Source organism: Amblyomma maculatum, chromosome 11 (genome assembly GCF_055883805.1).
Source record: "Amblyomma maculatum isolate TAMU_Amacu chromosome 11, ASM5588380v1, whole genome shotgun sequence".
NCBI lineage: Eukaryota > Metazoa > Arthropoda > Arachnida > Ixodida > Ixodidae > Amblyomma > Amblyomma maculatum.
The window spans coordinates 98,113,516-98,129,370 of NC_139354.1; the positions used below are offsets into that span (position 1 = coordinate 98,113,516).

Genomic DNA, 15,855 nt, shown 5'->3' on the forward strand with positions numbered 1-15,855 from the left:
CCCCCTTGCGAGGGGCCTGTGGGAACGTCGAACAAGGCTGGACTCCCTGTCTAGCCTAACGAATCTACTTAAATTGCATACGGGATACGAACACCGCACACCGCTACATTACATGGGCCCCTGATCTTCAGGGTTTGGTAGTAAACGAGGCAGCAGACGCAGCCACCCACGTGCTCTCTCACCGGGTTGTTTTCTCCTCCCCACCCGATCAGGAGCCCGATTTTAATCAGGTCTACACCTTCAAAGATATCCCGACGTATTATCAAAAGTGTCATCGCTTTTACTCCAGCCCATGTAAAGGCCTTAAAAAGACAGATGAGCGGCTCCTTCGCCTTCACACCAATCAGCTGCTGTGCCCGGCAGCTCTAAAACATTTTGATACCATCTTTAGCGGCAGCTGCCCACACTGTGGAGCAGTATCTTCTGACATCTATCACAAGGTGTGGGCCTGCCCCTCCAACCCGGCTATTCCTCCCATCCCGAACCCAGCCCGGGAGGACTGGGAGGTGATCTTGCTCGGCTGCCACGAATTACAGGCCCAGCAAGCCTTAGTCGTGCGCGCCCGGGCGGCGGCAACCGCCAATGGGGTTAAAACTACAGACCTCCACCTTGTGCTTTTAGGACCGGTTCCTTAAGGGCCGATCCAAACATACACCCTGGCCTTTTTATAACTAATAAATATTCTTACCACGACCACCGCACAATGCCGCCCATCATTAGAGCCGGTCTCGTGTGGACAAACCCTACCCACCCCCCCTCCAAGAGCCACATAAAGTCACGTAAATGCTCTGACAGAAACGATGCTGTGAGTGGCAACCAAGGAATGGAATCCGCCCTTCGCCTGCGTTCTGCAGGCACTAGCGGAAGAAGTAAAAGGTCCCATTGACTCTACTGCCCTGTTCGCCGGAATGTCTAAGTCAGGGCTCACATGGCGGGTGTGGCGCCGAAGTGCCACAATGCAAGAATAAAGAACCGGCAATCGAAAAGCCTGTGGACACGTGGTGAGCGGTATATCAGGGACAAGCTTAATAGCATTTGTGATGAAAAAATTGTAGGCAAGCACTTTTGCTAGGCACTTACCTCTTTGGAGCAAACAAAGAAAGTAGCGCAGAGCAAGGAGCCGGCAACAGACAGACAAAGAAGGGAAGGCAAACCCACCCTTCGAACACGGCTGGCAGAGTGCCGCACGGAATACCAGTTCCGTGCGCCATGCCCAAAAAAATGAGCTCATAAGAGAGAAAAGGGAACATGAACCCGTGAGAGAAGGATGCGTTAATTGTGCGAGGTACCATATTCAGCCTCAGGAAACAATGTGGACAAATTCGCGCTTCTCCAGCATGGGTAGTTCAGAAGCACTAGCCGTAGCCACCTTGCTGCGCACCTCGTCTAAGACGAAACTCCATACCGAATATGCTTTCCGACATGCCTCATAATCAATGCCAAGGTCACGGATTACGTCGTTGTGTGTAATTTGTAGGGCAGCATTGAGGCGTGCTTCTGGGCTGCCCATTAAAGGATATTTACTTTTGCCAAATTTGAGAGCGGCCCCAGACACTTGCGTAGCTGTCAAGAAGGTTAACGCAGCGCCCCAGGCTCGATTCATCACACACATATTACGTAATGTCATCCGTGTAAGCTGTTACTCGCAGCTTCTGACATCCCCGGAGAGAGAGGCCGCGGATACTGTGGTCTGTAATTATTGCCCTCAAATAAGGCTCTAAGCTGAGAGCAAACAAAAGAGGCGAAAGGGAACAGCCTTGTCGGACTCCGCGGGTCACAGGGAAAGAGGCACTTTCCCACCCATCCATCGCCAGTGTTCTTTGAATGCCCTCATAGGTGCCTTCAACTAAACATATGAAATTAAACATAGGTGCAAATATTATAGGCGCAAGTATTTATAGGCGCAACCGGTTTGCTTAAAGATTTATACAAAAGCTCCCGGCTATATATCCTGTCGTTTAGCTGTCTCGAAAGGTTCAAGAATACTGGTGCCGTATAAATGTCTTTAAAAACTCACTCTTTAGTAGAACAGTGCATGAAATGGAATAAACTGCAAGAAGTTGTCTTAGCCCCGCAATCTTTAATTGAAAATGCTCTGTCGCGTCTCTTGTTGAGTCAACCTTTTTTTCTTCTTTTATGTGCTGGGCTGGTGTGCGTTTTCTAAATTCCTTGTCACAGTTGTTTAATGTATCAATATGCCATTGTCGTCTTTCTTGCTTTCATGATTGTTTTGTTATCAGTTTGCTCAGTATTGGAATACATTGTATTTTTGTTATACCGATTGTTTCCTGTATTTTTTTGCAAGTTGTCACTTGCGCGACGACGTACACTTTGATACTGTATCCCCCTTCCAAAAATGCCCTCAATGGGCGCTATAGACACATTAGTAAATAAATAAAGTTTGCGGGAATGGAAAAGTATCGAGAACACCGAGTTTGTAGCCATGTTCTAGATGATGAAAATCTTTTTCTCGATCTAAAAAACAAGAATACCACTAGCTAAGCATTTCTGTGCGTAATCAATGATATCAAAATTGGTATACGACAACCAATGTATTTTCCTTCCAGCAACAAAGTCCATCTGATGGGAACCAATAAGGAAGGCCATCACACTCCTCAAGCGCCGAACCACGATAGCTTCGATAGCCTTGTAAACTACATTTAGAAGCATATTCGGCCTCCACTGTTTTGGACAAGTTCGCCCAGGATCACGCTTTGGGTCTTTCAATATTGGTTCAAAACATTGGCGAAGGACATTCGTCAGTAGAGGACAGACAACGTCTTATAAAGCTCAATACAATTCTACAGCGGGCCCTTCAGGCCCAGGCTCTCACCTGCGTTTCATTGATTCTAAGGTGCTCTTGAACTCTCCTAAAGTTTGAAGTGCGCAAAGCACGTCATGCATTTCAGGGCTCACCAGCTGCAGCCCAGCTAAAATTGGACGCCTCTCTACAGCCCCTACTTCATTCGTGGTATCCAAAGACGCCGTGTCTCTGAGGTGCGCCAAAAAGCGCACACAGTCTCGCGTCTGACGGTGCCCCGCCGTGGTGGGGTAGTGGTAAGACGCCCGACTATTTCCCGGAGTACCCGGGTTCGAACACGACCTCGGCGGCTGCGTTTCAGAGGAGGTGAAACGAAGAGGCGTCCGTGTGCTGTGCGATGTCAGCGCGCGCTAGATCCCCAGGTGGTCGAAATTCCTCCGTGGCCCGCCACTACGGCTCCTCTTTCTCTCTTTCCACTTTCACACCCACCTTCCTCCCTTCCCCTACGGCGCGGTTCAGGTGTCCACAGAAAGAAGTGTGACAGATCCTTCCCTTCCTGTGAACCAACCATCATTAGTCTGACGGGACGCGGAGGGGAGCGCTTCTCTGAACGTCGAGCTATGGATATAAATTCTCCGCGCAGATCGAAGCACCTCGGGATGTGCAGATTGACTGCGCCTCTCACGCCAGGCAGCCACTCCAAAGGACGATGATTTAATAAGGCACTGCTACCGGCTAGGTAACTCGTCACAACAGGCACGCATCAGAGGGCAACGCCAACCTGCCCTCTGATGCGTTCTCGATGCAAGATCTCGTGCAAACGCGATCATGAAGTAAGTGCCGTTTTAATCGAGGCACCCTATGACGGGGCCATTCGCTCTTCTCGGCAACTGCCCTGAAGCAGATAATATGTCGCGTTTCACGCTGTATAATTATACGCGCTTGTGATCTGTAATCCGCTGCTGAAACGCACCAGCAGAATTGCGCTTTCTTGTGTGTTTGATGCGCCTGCGCATCGCACCTCGAAATTGCAATATGCTTTCTTCAAGGTGCCTTGCGTAGTGCCACATTACGGTCGTAACTAGGGAAAGCTTGTGAACCCTTTCAAGCCACCTTATCTCACTTTTAGGCTTGCGAAATTGCGTTAGCCCTTCGGGGTAGCTATTTAAAAATATGTGCAATGATTGATTGGAACAAATGTTTGCATTTGCTTGTAGGTAAGTTTTGGTTTAAGTAAAGAACTAAAATGAAACCTTCCTCACGCTTACCCATTATATGCACATGATTGCTTTCTCGCTCGCGGAACCTTTATTTCAAGGCGACACTGTCTGGCAAACCTAGCACATATTCGTCCTAGAAACGAACAACAAGAGCTCACCGTGCCTACTATCACCTATTTTTCTGTTTTCCGCAGTTCAAAATTTCCGGATCCCTTCACTGGGTTAGCTCTCATAGCCGGAGTTGCTTTGGGATGATAAACATGATAAACGAAACTAAATCAAACATATTCTTTATTCAGCAAACACTCCAGTAACCGTTCTTTTTCCGCAGTGGCCGAGAAGATCGAATAGCCCGTCGCTATACTGAGCGCTATCGCCGGGCACAACCAGGCTTCACACGCGTGAAACCGCAGCACCCACATCATACGCGCCTAGTTTTTCTCATCCAACAGGTGAGAGTGAGGGTGCGAAGTTACGTTAGCTGTTGTACCCTCGAAGCTGACGAGCGAGCACCGATAAGCCACAGCGAGCGCAACGCCGCCACACGGCCGCGTGCTGCGCCAGCCTTCGGAGCAGCCTGGTTACTTTTGGCAAAGACGGTACATGAACTCACTGTTCTAGAAGTCGCACAGTTTAAGAGTATCCTGTATGATATCTTACCAAACGCGCACAGACAGGAGCAAGAAGTGTCAACTTACCGAGGAATGTAACAAATTTCACTTTCATTAGCACCAATTGCGCTATAGCTAAACTACACTCTGATAATTGCACAAAAGTGTTCTGTTCAAAACATGTGTGGCACTGCATAGACATTTCAGTTATACCTTCTTCGTGACTTTCAGCAAAGTTTCTGAAAAGAGAAATAATATTAAGAATTGGTTCAAAGAGAAGGAAAGGCTCACTGTCACACTTGTTCTGTGGGCGACTGAACTGCGTTCTAAGGGAAGGGAGCAATTTGGGAGTTGAAGTTGAAAAAGAGAAAGGAGTGCTGTATTGGAGGGCTCCAGTCATATCGACCTCGTGCTGATCTTTAACGAGCACTATTATGGAAAGAGTTGCAGTTGCTCCTGGCCCTACGGGGCTCAAAGGGTAGGTCCCAGCAGTTTAGGGGGGTGGGGGGAGCTAGCCGGCCACCTGTGGTTGTACCTATTATAGGCCGTCATCGCACCCGCCACCGCTTCCATGGCGAATGACGGCCGTTGCGACGGGCCTCTTCCTCTAGAAGGGAAAATGTTTGGGAGTGTTGGTTCATCATCAACACAGAGAAGCGCTCAAAATCACAAAGGACGAGCGCTATTGTCCTGTCCCCTCCTCGTCCTTTGTGATTTTGAGCGCTTCGCTGTGTTGACTCTTCCTCTATCCATCCTTTTTATTTCCTGTCTTCTCTATTCTCTTCTTGCCGCACGAGACGTCAAAGATCCCCAGGTTGTGGAAATTACTCCTTAGACCTTCACTACGGCTCCTCTTTCTCTCTTTCCACTTTCACTCCCACCTTCATCCCTTCCCTTACAGTGCGGTTGAGATGTCCATAGAAAACAAGGAGGCAGTTACCGTGCCTTTTCCTTCCTATAAATCAATCAATCAGTCAATAAGGCAGCGGGGGTGCCCCGCCGTTGTGGTACAGTGGTAAGACGCCCGACTACTGTGCCGGAGTAACAGGGTTCGAACTCGACCTCGGCGGCTGTGTTTCGATGGAGGCGAAAGAAGAGGCATCCGTGTGCTGTGCGATGTCAGCGCACGTTAAGTATCCTTAGTTAGTAAAAATTACTCCGTAGCCCTCCACTACTGCTCCTCTTTCTATCTTTCCACATTCACGCCCAAGTTCCTTCCTTTATGGCGCGGTTCACGTGTCCACAGAAAACAAGCGAGACAGTTACCGCGCCTTTCCCTTCCTATAAATAAAATCAGGCGGCGGAGGTGGCTCAAGCACAGAGCCATTAGCAGGCCCGTGCATTTTCTATCTTTCCACTTTAACTCCCAAGTTCCTCCTTTTGCGGCGCGGTTCAGGTGTCCACTGAAAAGAAATGAGACCGTTATCGCGCCTTTTCCCTTCCTATACATAAAATCAGGCAGCGCAGGTGGCTCAGCTACAGAGCCAGTAGCAGGCTCGTGCATTTTAACGCAGTAGCGTTAAGGAGCTCGTGTCGCAGAAAAGCCGGTGTCGTCGGCGTCCAGTGAGCGATAAATCCCGGCGTGCACTTCATAAATAAAAAGCAAGTTCCAAGATGGGCTAAGTGGGAATCGAACCAGGGTCTCCGGAGTGTGAGACGGAGACGCTACCACTCAGCCACGAGTTTTTTTTTCTTTATTGCCGGTCATTACCACCACACAACAAAACCAACAAAAACGCGCTACAAACAGAATGCTCACAGCAGAGCGGTTACCACAAGCATGGCACTTAATACAGAAGCCGGCAGGCTCATACGAGTTGCCTTTGTCAAGTTAAAATTCCTTCAGCTCGCATAGTGGTTCGACTCTTGAAATCCAGTCTGGCACCGTGGTCTTCAATTTCCAACTATACATTTCAACCAATGCGTGTATACTCTCGCGGAAGTAGAGCCTTGCAGGGCGGGCGTCAGGGTCACAGTGAAAACCCGCCATTCTGGACCGCCATAGACTGTGCAGGCCTATTAGCATAACCGTATCAAGTGGAATCCCATCATTATTTTCAGTTGGCAGGAATCTAATCCCGTATGAGTCTAATGGTAATTCTTTTTTTAACAGTTCGTTGCAGCACATCCCAAAAATAGACGCCCTCCCAACAGTGCAGAAATACATGGTCTATTGTCTCTGGCTGTTTACATATTAAGCAAAGTGACTTGGGAGGGAGATCACTCAGCCACGAGTTCGATGCTTGAAAGCGGTACAAAAGCGCTTCTAGTGAATGCAGTGTTGCCTTAGAAACATGCCGTAGAACGTTATACTGCAGTGTATATCGGTAATTATGAGCATGTTACTTACAGAAGTCGCAGTTACACGAGTAGCGAAGTACGTTTCCGCTACATTTCTTCTGCGCTCTGCGCACATGCAGAGCCATCTTGCGGCAAACACAGAAGAACCCCTCCTCGCAATGTGCGGCGCTGCCCCGACACGTGCCGCGCCACTCGCCCCTGACGTTTCGCCGTGCACCCTCACAGGTTGTAGAATCAAGCGTCTTTCCTTTCTTTAGATCACTATCTTCGCTCACCCGCTTCTCCCCTTCGGGCCGCGCGGGTACCGGTGCGAGGATGCCCCAATACCCTTGCGTTTAGTAAGTTTTCTCGACGAGGTGCAATAACGCTATCGCGTTCCACTTTTGAAGGCGAAGCTTAAGCGTCCTCCAAATTTTTCTTTTCCTTCTTCCTACAGCCACAACTACAACAGCTCTGACATCGCACTGCACTAGGGTAGGATCACGCCTCATGGGGCAGGGACAGGTGTTGTAGGCCGTCATTGCAAACGCCATCGCTGCGGTGGTGGACGACGGCTGTTGTAGCGGCGCGCGTCTTTCTTTCCTTCTTTTTTCTTTTCTTTCTTCTCTATTTACTCTTCTGTCTGCACAAGGCAGCGGAGGTGGCTCAGCTACAGAGCCAGTAGGCCCGTGCAGTTTCTTTTCCTTGTTCCTACAGCCACAACAACAACAACAACTGCACTAGGGACTTCGTCTTGCCTGCATCGAAACGCAGCCGCCGAGGCTGGAATTGAACTCGGGTACTCTTTTTCCAATTATTACTGTTGTTATTAATACTCCGACACAGTAGTCGGGCATCTTAACCAGTGCGTCACCATGGCGGTGCGGCCTTCCATTAATATAATGAAATAATGGATTCACAGGAAAGGAAAGGCGTAACTTCTGTCACACTTGTTCTATGGACACCTGCACCGCGCCGTAAGAGAAAGGAGAAAAGTGGGAGTGAAAGCGGAAGGAGACGAGGGGTGCTGTAGTGGAGAGCTACGGAGTAATTTCGACCACCTTAGGAGCTTTAACGCGCACTGGCATTGGGAGGTGGTGAAGGGTGGCAGTTCCTGCCCCTACGGGGCTGGGACGGTAGGTCAACGCCGCTTGCGGCGGGGGGGCTAGCCAGCCACCGAATGTTTGTCTCTTTTTACGTGCCCCCACGTACGACTCTATCTCGCGGCGGCATATCTCATGTACTCTGTAATTGCCCTGCGTTTTATACTGGACGCTCCGCGATCAAACCCTACCGCCTGAACTACCGTTCTCTTCTAGAAACTGATGCTAACACACAGATGATATTTGCCAAGTTTGGCTCGCTTAGTGGCCTAGTTAGAGCAATGTGATTCGAGTGACGACCTAAACAATGAAGATTCTGTCTACTCCCCTTTATCCTCATCCATGGCCATGAGCCGTCCCATTCAATAAAGGCCATTCAATCAACCAATCAATCTCTTGTAGCCCGTCATTGCATCCGCCCCCGCTTCGGTGGTGGTGGACGATGGCCGTTGTGTCGGCACGCGTCAGTCTCTCCCTCTACTTTTATTCTTCTCTATTTTCTCTTCTGTGCCCCGCCGGGGTGGTGCAGTGGTGAGACGGCCGACTACTGTTCCGGAGTACCCGGGTTCGAACCCGATCTCGGCGGCTGCGATTCGATGGAGGCGAAACGAAGAGGCGTCCGCGCGCTGTGCGATGTCAGCGCACGTTAAAGATCCCCAGGTGGTCGAAGTTACTCCGTAGCCCTCCACTACGGCTTCTCTTTCTCTCCTTCCACTTTCACTCCCATCTTGCTCCCTTCCCTTACGGCGCGGTTGCGGTGTCCACAGAAAACAAGTGAGACAGTTACCGCGCATTTCCCTTCCTATAAATCAATCAGTTTCTGTTCTGTCCGCACGAGGCAGCGGAGGTGGCACAGCTACAGCGCCAGTAGCAGGCCCTTGCATTTTCTTTTCCTTCTTCCTACAGCCACAACAACAGCACTGGCATTGCACAGCGCATTGGCGCCTCTTCTTTTCGGTGGCCTCAGTCAAACGCAGCTGCCGATGGCCGAGATTGAACCCGGGTACACTGTAGTTGGGCACCTTTAACACTGCAGCACCACGGCGAAGCGGTTTAAGTTAGGTTTTGTGAAAAGGAAGGCGCAGTATATATATTTGGGTGAACACGTCGAATTCGCCCACAACACACTTTAGTCAAAGTGATTGGAAGGGAAAATTTAGTGTCATACGAAGGCCTCCAATACCTAGCGTGCTGAAAGTTTAGGTTACAATGTAAATTAGTTTATAAGAAAGCAAAGGCCGAGTATCGGTCAAGGTCACTTCAATGTGAAAACCGACAATACTATACTGCTCAAATTGCCTTGTGTAGTAAAGTTTTGTTGCGGTAGAAACGCTACGCCAGTCGCTAAGCCAATTCGCGGAGCCCCCGATGAGCCAAGCTGCGCATACACGAGGAGCGAGTCACGTCACACGGAGCACAGCTGAAGAACCACGTCGCAGCTGCCGCCGACTCCTCTGCTGCGCGGTGGGATTGGTTGGTTGTACAACTGTTAATTCCATCGGAAACGGGGAGTAGTGCGCCCGCGGATTAGAGGCTGGCAGGTAGCCCTTGGCTTGTTGCGTCTTCTTCCGCCAGGTGGACGGTGCGGTGCTGGATCGCAGGGTTCGCGCTTCTCAGCAGGGTATCCCAGGCTTCTCTACATGTAATATTTTGCCCTATCCCTGGAGATAGCGGGCACTCCCAAATTATGTGGTCGAGGGTCCCTCTCGCCCCACAGTATTTGCAGGGATCATTGTCCCTAAGGTCTGGTAGCGCGTGAAACGCCCTGACCGGGTTCATGAACGTATTAGTTTGTAGCCGCCTCCACGCGACAGCTTCTCTGTTATTTAGTCTAACATCTGGCGGGGGTAACAGTCTACGTCCCAATTTATAATGGTCGATGATTTTCCCGTAATTTTGCAGACGCTGGTCGTATGCCCAGTGTTCGGGGAGCTCGACGGCTACCCGGAAGTAGAGAGCTCGGGCTAGCTCGTGAACCGCCTCGTTACCAGGGACGGCAGCGTGAGCGGGTGTCCAAATTAACTGAATTTTCCTATTTATCGTTCTTCGGGTGAGGATTTCGGCCGCCTGCGGTGATATCCTCCCCTTCCCAAAATTTTGAGTGGCAGTTTTGCTGTCGTTAATTATGAACTTGGCTTCTGTTCCTACGCAAGCTAGCGCTATCGCAACTTCCTCCGCAGTCTCTATGTTGCGGCCTCTGATGGCTGCCGCGGATACCGGTGCCCCTCGGCCATCAACTACCGAAGCTACTGCCGCACCTGTTCTGCCACTTGCCGCATCAACATAGACTACTTCCTTTGCTCCCATGTTCTTGAACTGTCGCTCTAGAGCTTCGGCTCGTTTGGCCCTTCTTTCGACATTAAATTCTGGATGCATAATCCCAGGGAAGGGGGGGGGGGGGCTACCAAGGCATTCCTGATTTCACTATTAATTGTGACTTTTTTTGAACTCCTCTGTCTGGGTTGAGGCCTACTTTTGCAGGGATTACCCTGCCCGTCTCGGTCGTGCTTAGTCTCTCTAATTGGGAGACTCGCACTGCCTCCGCCAATTCTGCCCACGTGTTATGCACTCCGAGTTCGAGCAGTCGTTCGCTCGAGGTACCCATGGGCAGTCCTAGCGCCTTCTTAACGCATCTTCGAATCAGGCAGTCTAACTTCTCTTTTTCGCCGGCCTTGATGTCCAGGTAGGGCGTGGCGTAACTGATTCTGCTTATTACGTATGCCTGGATTAGTTTTAGCAAATTTCGCTCCTTGAGGCCTCTTCCTTTAGTGGGACCCTCCTCAAGAGCCAAGAGTAGAGAGTAGAGTGGTGGTGGTGAAGTCTTTTATTGCGCCCAAAAGCAAGGTACCAGTCAATGGACTGGTTGCGCTGGCTTAGAGGAGGTCCGAATGGATAACATTGGTTTGTCGCGGCCTCCACAGCGCCCTGGATACACCGGTGTTAGTCTGCTGGCTCGGAAGTACGCAAGAGAGACTCCCACATCTGTGTGGTCTTTAAGTTGTCTGTGTTGCAGTGTGTACAAGTCCACGCCATGTGTATGAGAGTGGACGGAGTTGAGTAGTGCTTGCACATTAGGGCTATCTATTTCGAAACGATCCTGTTGTATAAGGAGGTGTGTCGGAGGCTGCGGTTAGTAGTTTGTGCCATTAACGTCCTTGCGCCATGTTAGGTCGCGGTGTGCGGGAGGATATGTGCATCTTTGGAGTCGGTAGAGCTGAAATATGTCCGTGTAAGTGGTGAGTAGAGAAGCGTGTGAGATATTAGTGTCGGGGGAAGCAGGGTGGCTGATGATTCTCTCGGGTCAACAGCTGAGATCTCGAGCGAGAGTGTGCGCCGGGGCGTTTCCGCTGAGCGACTAATGGGCTGGAGCCCAAAGAATTAAGCGAGATGTGTAAGATGGTGCTGTAGAACGTAGAATGAGTAACGCCTAGCAAGAGATACGGCCAGCATCGTAGTCGCGAATAGCCTGTATAGAATCAATGGTGACGACTTCGGTATTAGGGTCGGCTAGCGCTAGTGCAATGGCAATCTCCGCAGCTGCGGTGAGTGTTATTGTATTGCGAATGCTGCAGGCTGTGTACCAGGTGCGATTAAGGGCGAGAGCTACCTGCCCATCGCTCGCTTCGAGTGATGGTAAGAGGCGTCAGTATACGTGACGTCTGGGTGTCCGGTGAAGCGTTTCTGGAATTGACGTGCGCTGTTAGCCCGTCTCTCGGCGTGGTGCTCCAGAAGCATCCGTTTGTGAATGGGAGGGATGCGGAGGATAAAGCGATATTCCGACGTTCAGTATAACTTGGGGCCGCTCTCGGCACAGATATCCCATCTTGCTGCAGTACCGCTCGGCCAGCATGTTTGAGTGAGGGCCGCTCATATTGGGCGGTGAGGGTTGCTTCCATCAGTTCACTCACGGTATTGGAGATCCCGAGACCCACGAGCTTATGAGAAGCTGTGGACATGGAAAGTGACATTTCTAGCCATTCGCTTTCGACAGAAGTGAGACGTAGGTAGGGTGCTGTGTAGGTTATGCGGGAGCAGATTAAAGCTTGAACGAGGCGCAGGAGGTTGGATTCTCGCATGCCAGGATGCTTGTTGGATACTCGCCTAAGCAGACGTCCGATCTGTACCACTGACTGGTCGATGCATTTGAGCATGATGTTTGCTTCTACTGCTGGACGTGTCGGGCGCGATAATGTCTGCAGCGCTCCCATTCTCGCGACGCTTCAGAAGGCTGGCGTGGGCGGACGCTTGCTACAATACGTTCGGAGCTTTTTCCAGGCGCGCTCCATGCGCGTTCGCGTAGGGGGTGCTCTCTAGGCGCCTCACCCGGTTGGGCTAGGCGTGCCGCAGGGCTCTATCCTGTCACCTTTTCTGTTCAATATGGCGACGTCGGTGGTGCCGGGATGCCTGCCTGCAGGCTGCCGGCATCATGTGTACATCTCCATATACGCAGATGGCATTGCTCTGTGGTGCCTGGGACCGCCGGGGAGACAGCACGGGTGCGCGCGTGCCTGCAGGCAGCTGTGACGACGGTGAGCAACTGTTTGCACGACCTAGGTCTCTCGCTCAGCGCGGACATGTCCGTCGCAATGGCCTGTGGTCTGAGCTCGCGCAAGCGACCACCGCCGCTCACACTGGACAGGACCCTCCTGCCGTGGCGACGTTCGGTGCGGTACCTGGGGTTGGACATAGACCAGCGCCTTTCCTTCCGACCCACGCGATCAAGGCCTGCCTGCAGATGAAGAGAACCACCGCTGCCGTACAGAGGCTCACTGCTCGAGGCCAGGGCAGCTCCCAGCAAGCTGCGATACGGCTGTACAACTCCGCGGCTGTGGGGGCAATATCTACGCGCTACCGCTCGTCACACTGTGCAAGTCATGCTGGAAGAAGCTGGAGGTCGAGCATCGCAAGGCGCTTCGCATTTGCCTTGGCCTTCCTCAGAACTCTCAATGCGCAACTACTTTGGCCGAGGCAGGTGCGTAGCCTTTACAACTTCAAGCCACGCGGCGGGCGCTCCGACACATCGATCACCTACAGCTCGCAAAGGACGGCGGCCCGCTATTACATCGGTTGCGACATCATTGCCACTTGCGCATTGGAGCGGCGCTGCTCGAGTACAAGCAGCTCACCCATGCAACGCCCCTCTACGACCTCTTCTCGCCCTGGCCCGCTGCTACGGAGGTTCAGCGAGAGATTGTCGGAATCGCGGGGAAACGCACCACACCGCTCTGTGCAGTGCAGCAACTGACCAGAGCCGTCATCTACGAGGAACTCCAACACCACCTCCTCGTTTACACCGACGGCTCCGTGGCCAGAGATAGTTGCTCGCTAGCAGCGGCGGCTATCATCCCCGCTCTGCAACTGCACGGACAGCTGCACCTGTCATTCCTGGGTTCTTCTACCACGGCGGAGCTGCTGAGCCTACGCCTAGGCCTGGGTCTACTACTTAAACTGACTCCGCCGCCACCGAGGTGTGCCGTGCTATGTGACTCCCGCGCTGCCCTCAGCCGCCTTCGAAACACCGGCCGGGGAACTCTGCTGCTGTGTCAGATTCGCGCGCGTCTCGAGCGCTTGGCAGAGCGCGGCAGCGCTATACGGGCACAGTGGATTCCAGGGCACTGCGGCAGAGAGGGCAACAAACGTGCCGACGAGCTCGCGACCGCAGAACATGAACTCCCTCCTAGCGACGAGCAACTCGCTTTGGAGGACGTGCGTGCGGTAATCGACGACCACTTCCGGACGCAGCACTCCGACCCACACATCGCAAGAGGTGAGCGCATTCACAGTGTCAGTGGCCGCTCGCTGACTCGGCTGCACCGCGCATTGGTCCTCCGTGCACGCATTGGACGTGTGCGGCCACGGAACGACGGATGCGCCATACACTTGCCACCAGTGACGTGTGTGACGGCTGTGGCGCGGTAGAAACTCTTGAACATCTACTGCACTGCGCCCCGCAAGCCGAACCACGACATGAGTTGCTGGCGGCTTAGAGAGCGCAGGGGGTAATCCCGGACAGCGTAGCTGTGCTCCTTTGGCCGCCGGGCAGTGCGAGAGACCGCGGGCGAGCACACATGAGCCTGTGTGAGTAATCGAAAAGGCGGGCTTGATGACCCGCCTATTGCACCTCGCCAGATAGTGCGCGCTGTGAATGGACGCTCCGCGTGTGCTATTTTGCACAATAATGGCCGATCGCCCACGACAGCCATCAGTGTTTTGTACAGTGTACAAGTGCGTGCGTTGTGAACAGTTGCCAGGACGCAGAGCTATTGCGGAGGCCCGCCCGATGTGCCGAATCCTCAGTGACCTAAGACATTTGCGGGTGGGCCTCAAGCAAACTACTGTACACTGTACCATAGTGTATATATTTCTTTTATTTTTACCTACCCTTTTCTTTCTCCCTATCGCTCACCTCTTTGATTTCCTCTACCTTTTCCTCGCAGTCCCTTTATTTCCGCCGCCACAGTTCAGGTGCTTCAGATATCAGATAGCAGGTACCGGGGCTGGCAAACATCTTTTGTTTCCTTTTGTATGTACAAAAAATAACCCCCACCACCACCACCTGTCGCCCTGCAGGTGTAATTCCAAGATTCTGATGTGGTCTGTGCGATGAATCGGATATCCATGCACCTGGAGATAGATGTCAGGAAGTATTCTTGCAGGGCGTCGTCCCGGAGACGGGATGATGGTATACTCTGACTGTCGCTTACCAGGTGACACCAACGGTGCTGAGATAATCTCTGATCCGTTCGATGACGGTCTCTTCACCATCATCATCAGCCTGACTATACCCACTGCAGGGCGAAGGCCTCTTTCATATTTCTCCAATTAACCCTGTTCTTTGCTAGCTGCATCCTTTTTACCCCTGCGAACGTAACCTCATCCGCCCAACTAGCTGTCTGCCGCCACCTGCTACACTTTCCTTCCCTTGGAATCCAGTTTGTTGCCCTAAGTGACCATCGGTTTTGCACTCTTCGCACTACAGGTCCTGCCCATGTCCATTTCTTCTTCTTAATTTCCGCTAGAATGTCGGTAATGTAAGTTATTTCTCTGACCCACTCTGCACGCTTCCTATCTCTTAATGTATACCTGCTATTTTTCGTTCCATAGCCCTCTCGGTTGTCCTCAACTTAAATAGAACCTTCTTGACTAGCCTGCACTTTTGAGCTCCATAGGTGAGTACAGGTAAAATGCACTTGTTATATACTTTCCTCTTGAGCGATACCGGTAAGCTGCTAGACATAATCTGCGAGTGCTTGCCAAATGCGCTCCATCCCGATCTTATTCTTCTTGTTATTTCCTTTTCATGGTCCGGATCTGCGGTTACTACTTCTCCTAAGTAGACATATTCGCCTACTACTTGCACTACTTCGCTACCTAATGTAAACTGCTGTTCCTTCCCGAGGCTGTTGAACATTACCTTAGTCTTCTGCAAATTGATTTTCAAGCCTACCGTTTTACTTTTCCGGTCTAGGTCATCAATCATTATTTGCAGTTCATCCTTCGAGTTTCTTAGGAAGGCAATGTCATCAGAAAATCGCAGATTACTGAGGTATTCTCCATCTACCTCTCTCTCGCGGCGGTCTCTTGAGCCTCTTCAATCTGGGCGTCACTGCAACGCGTGATCAAAAGCGTGAGTTCGTCAGCATAAGTGCTGTGATGCAGGTGGGGGATATCAGCCAGTAGTTTGGGCAGGCCTATCATGGCCCTGAAATGAACAGTTTCTGCATGAGAAAGCGTTTTGTGCCGAAAAATGCACAATATAGAAACCCCTAGCCAATGGAAGGTGCAAACCAGGTCACGGAAAAAACTGAGGGTGGTTCTAGGCAGGCCGAAGCGCAGAAATCGCTGACAAAAGAGAAAACCGTTTCGTTGTTTCAACTGTC

The 15,855-nt window shown here is 51.5% G+C and overlaps 1 protein-coding gene across 1 annotated transcript in view; it reads left to right on the forward strand.

The window, feature by feature from the left end:
• LOC146174476 (lipase member N-like) overlaps nt 1-15,855 on the forward strand; it is a 102,729-nt gene that overhangs the window by 50,352 nt on the left and 36,522 nt on the right. The window lies entirely within an intron of this gene.